Source organism: Myotis daubentonii, chromosome 2 (genome assembly GCF_963259705.1).
Source record: "Myotis daubentonii chromosome 2, mMyoDau2.1, whole genome shotgun sequence".
Taxonomy (NCBI): Eukaryota; Metazoa; Chordata; class Mammalia; order Chiroptera; family Vespertilionidae; genus Myotis; species Myotis daubentonii.
In genome coordinates, this window is record NC_081841.1 from 55,706,160 (window position 1) to 55,715,208 (window position 9,049).

The following is a 9,049-nucleotide window of genomic DNA, read 5'->3' on the forward strand; positions in this document are numbered from 1 at the left end:
TCTCAGAAGAGAAAATTTAAAAAAAATGCCATTTACAGTTGCAAAAAAAATAATAAGATACCTAGGAATAAACTTAACCAAGGAAGTAAAAGACAGTACTCAGAAAACTACAGGACGTTGAAAAAAGAGATAGAGGAAGACATAAACTAATGGAAGAATATACCATGTTCATGGATTGGTAGAATCAGCATCATTAAAATGTCCATACTACCCAAAGCAATCTATAGATTCAATATCCACACTACACAAAGCAATCTATCTACACTAATAAAAGAGAAAAATGGTAATTTTCTACCCTTTTCATTGGCTAATCAGGGCTATATGCAAATTAACTGCCAACTAAGATTGGCAGTTAACTGCCAACTAAGATTGGCAGTTAACTGCCAACAAGATGGCGGTTAATTTGCATATGTAGGCACAATGCAGGGAGGCGAAAGGGAAAGCAGGAAGAAGCCCCCTGCCACTGACAGTGATCAGAAACCCAGGGGGGAGCTAAGAGCTGGGGGGCAGGGCAAAGGTGGCCCTGGGGCCGCCTTTGCCCTGCCCCCCAGCCATGATCAGAGAATCAGGTGCCTCTTCCATCCTGGCCAGTGATAGCAGGAAGTAGGGGTGGAGCCAGCGATGGGAGCTGGGCATGGTCGAAGCTGGCAGTCCCAGGAGCTAGCGGTCCCTTGCCTGGGCCTAAAGCGAAGCCCACGATCACGGGGCCGCTGCAGCTGCGGGTCCCCGCTGCCCGGGCCGGATGCCTAGGCCAGAGGCGTTAGGCCTGGGCAGGGGCGGAGCCTGCAACCGCGGGGAGCTGGGGGTCCCCTGCCCAGGCCTGACACCTCTGCTGGAGGCCTCAGGCCTGGTCAAGGAGCCAATCCAGTGATTGGTGATCGGAGGGTGATGAGGGTCAACTCCTCTGGCCGAGGCATCAGGCCTGGGCGGGGGGCTGAGCCGGGGATTGGGGGGATATGATGGTCCCCTTGCCCAGGCCTGAAGCCTGGGTCAGAGGCATCAGGCTTGGGCAGGGGGTGGAACAAGCGATTAGAGGGAGATGGGGGTCCCCTGCCCAGGCATGATTCCTGGGCCAGAGGCCTCAGGCCTGGGCGGGGGCCAGAGCCAGTGATCGGGGGGAGATGGGGGTCCCCTGTCCAAGCCTGACACCTCTGGTGGAGGTGTCAGACCTGGGCAAGGGGCCAATCAGGCGATCGGAGGGTGATGGGGGTCTACGCCTCTGGCCGAAGCATCAGGCCTGGGCAAGGGGCAGAGCCAGCAATCGGAGGGGTCTGTGGGTCCCCTGCCCAGGCCTGATGCCTGGGCCAGAGGCATCAGGCCTGGGCTTGGGGCAGAACCAGTGATGGGAGGAAATGAGGGTCCCCTGCCCAGGCCTGATGCCTCTGTCAGAGGCGTCAGGCCTGGGCAAGGGGCTGATCCTGTGATTGGAGGGTGATGGGGGTCAATGCCTGAGGGCTCCCAGTATTTGAGAGGGGGCAGGCTGGGCTGAGGGACACTCCCCCCCACACACACCCAGTGCACGAATTTCGTGCACCGGGCCCCTCGTATATTCATAAAAAAAACAATGGCATATTTCACAGACCTAGAACAAACTCTTCAAAAAATCATATAGAGTAAAAAGAAACCCAGAGTAGCCACAGCAAGTACATAGGAGAACAGTATGGAGCTTCCTCAAAAAACTAAAAATGGAACTCCCATTTGACCCAGTGATCCCACTTCTAGTAATATATCCCAAGAAAACAGAAACACCAAACAGAAAGGATATATGCACCCCTATGTTCATAGCAGCACAATTCACCATAGCTAAGATCTGGAAACAGCCTAAGTGCCCATCAGCTGATGATTGGAATAGAAAACTGTGGTTCACCTAAACAATGGAACACTATGTTGCTGTAAAAAAAAGAAGGAACTTCTACCATTTGCAACAGAATGAATGGGCCTGGAGAGCATTATGCTAAGTGAAATAAGCCGGTCAGAGAAAGATAAATATCACATGATCTCACTCATTTTTGGAATACAACGAACAACATAAACTGATGAACAAAAATAGATCCAGAGACAGAGAAGCATCTACAGACTGTCAAACCTCAGAAGGACGGCAGGGGCACAGTGGGAGGCGGGGATGGGAGGTGTTAAGAGATCAACCAAAGGACTTGTATGCATGCATATAAGCATAACCAATGGACATGGACACTGGGGAGGTGGGAGCTTGTCCTGGGATGGGGGGTGGGAGTGGCCAGGGAGGAGTCGATGGGAAAAAAGAAGACATATGTAATACTTTAAACAATAAAACAAACAAATAAACAAGTAAATAAATAAATAAGTAAAATGACTGTACTACCCAAATCAATCTATAGATTCAATTCAATCCCCATTAAAATACCAATGCCAAATTTCACATATCTGGAACAAATACTCCAAAAAATGTATATGGAATCAAAAAATACCCCAAATAGCCACAGCCATCTTGAGAGAGAAGAACAAAGTTAGGTGGATCACAATAGCAAAAATCATGTTATACCACAAAGATATGATACAAAATAGCTTGGTACTGGCACGGAACTGGCATATAGATCAATGGAACAGAGCAGAGAACCCAGAAGTTGACATAAGCCGTTATGCTCAATTAATATTTGACAAAGGAGGCAAGAGCATACAATGGAATAAAGACAATTTCTTCAATAAAAGGTGTGGGGAAAATTGGACAGGCACATGCAACTTACACCATAAACAAGAATAAACTCAAAATGGATAAAAGGCTTAAATGAAAGACATGAAACCATAAAAATCCAAGAAGAAGCCATAGGCAGCAAAATCTCAGACATCTCTCGTAGCAATAAGTTTCCAAATACATCTCCAAGGCAAGAGAAACAGAGGAAAAAATAAACAGGACTACATCAAAATTAAAAGCTGCCATACAGCAATAGAAACCACAACAAAGTGAAAAGGGAGCCCACTGCATGAGAGAACATATTTGCCAATGATATATCTGATAAAGGGTTAATTTCCAAAATATACAAGGAACTCATACAACTTAACAACAGGAAGACAAACATTCCAATTTAAAAATGGGCAAAGGACATAAATAGACACTTCCCCAAAGTAGACATACAGATGGCAAGGAAACATATGAAAAATGTTCAAAGTCACTACTCATCAGATAGATGCAAATTAAAACAATAATGAGGTATCACCTCACACTTGTCAGAATGCCTACCATCAACAAATCAACAAATAACAAGTGCTGGCAAGGTTAGAGGGAAAAGGTAACCCTAGTACACTGCTGGTGGGAATGCAGACTGGTGCAGCCATTATGGAAAACAGTATGGAGTTTCCTCCAAAAATTAAAAATGGAATTGCCATTGAGCCAGTGATCCCACTTCTAGGAATATATCCTAAGAAACCAGAAACACCAATCAGAAAGGATATATGCACCCCTATGTTCATAGCAGTGCAACTTACATTAGCTAATATCTAGAAACAGCCCAAGTGCCCCTCAGTAGATAAGTGGATTAAAATGGTGTACATTGCAGGGTGCTGGAAGATGGCTGCTGGCAGGACCGAGGTGAGGGAGAGGATGTGAGTGAGTGAGAGGGTGAAGGGAGAGTGTGTAGATGCAGGTGGTGTGTGTGTGAGTGTTGAGGGAAAGTTAAAACCAAAAGGCATAGCAGGGGCTGGAAGACCAGACTCTTCTGGACAGGGAGAGACTACCACCTCTGTGGGCACTCCCCGGACTGCAGGACTTGGGCACAAAGCCCACGCCATCTTGAAGGGGAGAGTGGCCTTGTCTAGGAACTCACCAACACCACCACTGAGACAGCCCTTGGACTCTGCCCGCGACCCAGCAGCCACTCCAGCCAAAATCATGCAGCCACACCTGCAGACTCGCAGACCCTAGGACCTCCACCTCCAAAGGAGCACCACTCCAGCAGCAGTAAGTGCAGCTCCCCCCACCCCAGTGGCAGACCTCCCAGCGCCACATTCGCTCATTTCCAGTGTGCAAGCCTCTGGAGCCCATCACCCCACAGGCAGCCCTTGGGAGCCACTGCAAGCGCCCGCTGAGTGCGATATTGTGAAAACGGGAGTGCTGCCCCATCGTAAAAATTCTGAATTCACTCTTCCTGAATAACTGCCCACAGACACTGTCACACAACTTCAATGCCAGGGCCCCTCAGTGTGTGTCAGAGCTCCTAGCGCGTGTTTCCAGCAGGCAGGCATCCAGAGCCCACCACCACAGAGGCAGATCTGGGGAGCCACTTCAAGCCTCGCTGAGTGTGATATTGTGCAAATGGGGGTGCACTGCCATGCAGCAGAAATTCTGAATTCACTCTCCTGAATAATTGCCAATAGACACTGTCGCACAACTTCAGCCCCAGGGCCCCTCAGGGTGGGTCAGAGCTCCTCCCCGCAAACGGGGTTTCCAGCAGGCAGGCATCTGGAGCCCACCACCCCATAGGCAGATCTGGGGAGCCTCGCTGAGTGTGATATTGTGCAAACGGGGGTGCACTGCCCCATAGCAGAAATTCTGAATTCACTCCTGAATAACTGCCAATGGACACTGTCCCACAACTTCAGCCCCAGGGCCCCTCAGAGTACCTCGGAGCTCCACGCCTCAAATGCACCATAGGTACCCCTGTGAGCTGCCACTGGGAGCGTGTGTATCCATCCAAAGACACAGCAGCAAAAACTGAGTCTTCCCACTCCACAGCTGCAGAACTCTAGACACTAAAGTTGTGCTTTTCCAGTGCTCAGGCCTCCTGAGCCCACTGCTCCACAGGCATGCTCTTATCCCAACAAGGGTGCACTGCCCCAGCAGTAGAAATTCTGAATACCCTCGTCCTGGATACCTGCCCACAGACACCTCGATTGCTTGGCTTCAAACAGGGGTCTTCAGAGTGTGCCAGGGCACTGCACTGGCAAACACACCATGGGTGCCACTGTGAGCTGTTTCTGGGAACACGTGTATCCAACCACAGGCCCAGCAGCAAACACTGAGTCTTCCCACCCTACAGCTACAAAACTCTGGACACCACAGTCGTGCCTTTCCAGTGTGCAGGCCTCCTAAGCCCCACCACCCCGACAGACAGCTCCTGGGTACCTCTGTAAGCCCCTGCTGGACATGTACGATTTCAGCCAAGGATGCAAGGCAGCAAAAATTGGGACATACCCCTCCCCAGCTGCTGACATCTGGACACCGCACTTGCACCTTTCCAGCTCGCAGGCCTACATCAAGAAAACCCAAATAGCTCAAGTAGGGAGCTATGCTAGATTACCAAGCTCAGGAGACCTGAGAGATCACACCAGCAGCATCCTCCTCAAAAGAACCAGGGTAGCAAAACAGTCAGATCTAGGGCACAGAAACAATTAAAACGTTAGAGCGAAACATGGGGAGACAAAAAAGCAATCCCCAAAGGAAAGAAAAAGAGAAATCACCAGAGAGGGAGTTAAATGAAACCGAGGCAAGTAACTTCTCAGAGAAAAAATTCAGAGTAATGGTTATAAGAATGCTCAAACGGCTAGATGACAAATACACGCAACTCAATGACAAATACACACAACTCAATGAGAATTATAAGGAGCTGAATGAAAATGTCACCAATATAAAAAGGAACCAAGAGGAAATGAAGAATGACATAGCTGCAATAAAGAAAAATGGAAGGCTTAAATAGTAGACTAGAAGAGGCTGAGAACCACATCAGTGAGCTAGAAGACAAGGTAGGAAAAAAACACACAAACACAGCAGCAACTGGAAAGAAAATTTAAAAAGCAAGAGGAGAGCCTAAGGGAACTTTGGGACAACACAAAATGAAACAACATCTGCATAATAGGGGTACCAGAAGGAGACGAAGGGAAGCAAGGGGTAGAAAACCTGTTCAGAGAAATAATGACAGAAAACTTCCCCAATATTGGCAAGAAAAAAACTACGCAAATCCAAGAAGCACATAGAGTCCCAAACAAGAAGAACCCAAAAAGACCAACACCAAGACACATCATAATTAAATTGGCAAACATCAACAACAAAGTATGAATCTTAAAAGATGCCAGAGAGAGACAGAAAGTTACATACAAGGGATCTCCCATTAGAATATTGACGGATTTCTCAACATAAACACACCAGGCTAGAAGGGAATGGAATGAAATATACAAAGTGATGCAAACCATGGGACTGAATCCAAGAATACTATACCCAGCAAGGCTATCATTCAAAATTGAAGGTGGAATCAGGAGCTTCACAGACAAAAAAGGACTAAGAGAGTTTATTAACACCAAGCCAGCAACGCAAGAAATGCTAAAGGGACTGCTGTAAAAAAAGAGACAGAAAGGCAAGAAGAAACACAAATATTAAGAATTGCCCTAACCGGTTTGGCCCAGTGGATAGAGCATTGGGCAGTGGACTCAAGGGTCCCAGGTTCAATTCCGGTCAAGGGCATGTACATTGGTTGCGGGCACATACCCAGTAGGGAGTGTGCAGGAGGCAGCTGATCAATGTTTCAAACTCTCTATCCCTCTCCCTTCCTCTCTGTAAAAAAAATCAATAAAATATATTTTTTAAAAAGAATAAAAATGATGACAAACAAATATTTATCAATAATAACATTAACGTAAATGGATTAAATGCCCCAATCAAAAGACATAGGATAGCTGAATGGATAAGAAAACACGACACATATATCTGCTGTCTACAAGAGACACACCTGAGAACAAATGATTCATACAGACTGACAGTGAAGGGATGGAAAAAAATTTTTCAGGCAAATGGAAATGAGAAAAAAGCTGGAGTTGAAATACTTATCTGACTAAATAGACCTTAAAGTAAAGGTCATAACAAGAGATAAGGAAGGCCGCTACATAATACTAAAGGGAGCAATCCAACAAGAAGATATAACTCCGGTAAATATATATGCACCCCATACAGGAGCACCCAAATACATAAAACAACTTCTGAAGATATCAAGGTAGAGATCAATAGCAATACAGTCACAGTAGGGGACTTTAATAACCCACTGACATCACTAGATAAATCCTCTAAACAAAAAATCAGCAAGGAAACAGCAATCCTAAATGACTCACTAGACCAGATGGACTTAATTAACATCTTCAGAAAATTTCACCCTAAAGCAACAGAATATACATTCTTCTCCAGTGCACATGGGAGATTTTCAAAGATAGACCACATATTGGGACATAGGCAAACTCTCTTCAAATTCAAGAGGATAGAAATAATATCAAGATCACAGTGGCATAAAACTAGAACTCAACTACAATAAAACCAATGGAAAAAAATCAAACATGTGGAGGCTAAATAGCATGCTATTAAACAATGATTGGGTTACCAAAGAGATCAAAAATGAAATAAAAAGCATCCTGGAAACAAATGAGAATGAAAACACAACAATCCAAAATCTATGGAACACAATAAAAGTAGTCCTGAGAGGGAAGTTCATAGCTCTCTACAAGCCAACCTCAAAAAAACAAGAAAAAATGGTAATGAATTACCTAACCTTGCAACTTAAATAATTAGAAAGAGAGCAACAAGAAAAGCCCACAGTATCCAGAAGGAAGGAGATAATAAAGATAAGAGCAGAAATAAATGACATAAAGACCAAAAAAAAAAAAAAACCAATAAAAAAGATCAATGAAACCAAGAGCTGGTTCTTTGGAAGGGTAAACAAGATTGATGAACCTCTAGCCTGGCTCACCAAGAAACAAAGAGAGAGGACCCAAATAAACAAAATCAGAAATGCAAGTGGTGAAGTAACAACTGATCCCACTGATATACAAAGGATTGTTAGAAAATACTATGAACACCTCTACTCCAACAAACTGGAAAACCTCGACGAAATGGACACATTCATAGAAAAATACAAGCTTCCAAAACTCAATCAGGAATAACCAAAAAACCTGAAAAGGCTGGTAACTACTGATGAAATTGAAACAGAAATCAAAATTCTTCCAGCAAACAAAAGCCCTGGACCAGATGGCTTCACGGGGGAGTTTTACCGAACATTCAAAGAAGAACTAAAACCAATCCTTCTCAGACTATTCCAAAAAATTCAAGAGGAAAGCACACTTCCAAGCTCTTTCTATGAAGCCAGAATTACCCTAATCCAAAAACCAGATAAAGACACCACAAAGAATGGGAATTACAAGCCAATATTCCTGATGAACATAGATGCTAAAATCCTCAACAAAATTCTAGCAAACCAGATCCAGCATTACATTAGAAAGATCATACACCATGACCAAGTGGGATTTATTCCAGGGATGCAAAGCTGGTACAGTATCTACAAATCAATAAACGTGATACACCATATAAACAAATTGAGAGACAAAAATCACATAATCATATCAATTGATGCAGAAAAGGAATTTGACAAAGTACAACACCCTTTTCTGATAAAAAAAAAAATGCTCAGCAAAATGGGAATAGAAGGATCATAACTCAACATAATAAAAGCCTTACATGAAAAACCTACAGCAACATCATACTCAATGGGTAAAAACTAAAACCATTTCCCTTAAGAACAGGAACAAGAGAGGGATGTCCGCTTTCACTACTCCTATTCAACATAGTACTGGAAGTGCCAGCCAATGCAATCAGACAAAAAGAATAAATAAAAGGTATCCAAATTGGAAAAGAAGTAAAATTGTCCTTATTCGCAGATGACATGATAGTGTACATAGAAAACTCTAAAGACACCATCATATAATTATTAGACTTAATAAATGAATTCAGCAATGTAGCAGGATACAAAATTAATGCCAAGAAATCAATGGCCTGTAAGCTGCCTAAGTAGTGCCCATCAACAGATGAGTGGATTACAAAACTGTGGTACATCTACACAAATGAATACTACGCTGTGGTAAAAAAGAAGGAATTCTTACCATTTGCAAAAGCATGGATGGAACTGGAGAGCATTATGCTAAGCGAAATAAGCCAGTCAGAGAAAGATAAATATCATATGATCTCACTCATTTTTGGAATATACTGAACAACATAAACTGATGGGAAAAAAAAATTAAGAGACAGTGAAGCATCTTTCAGACC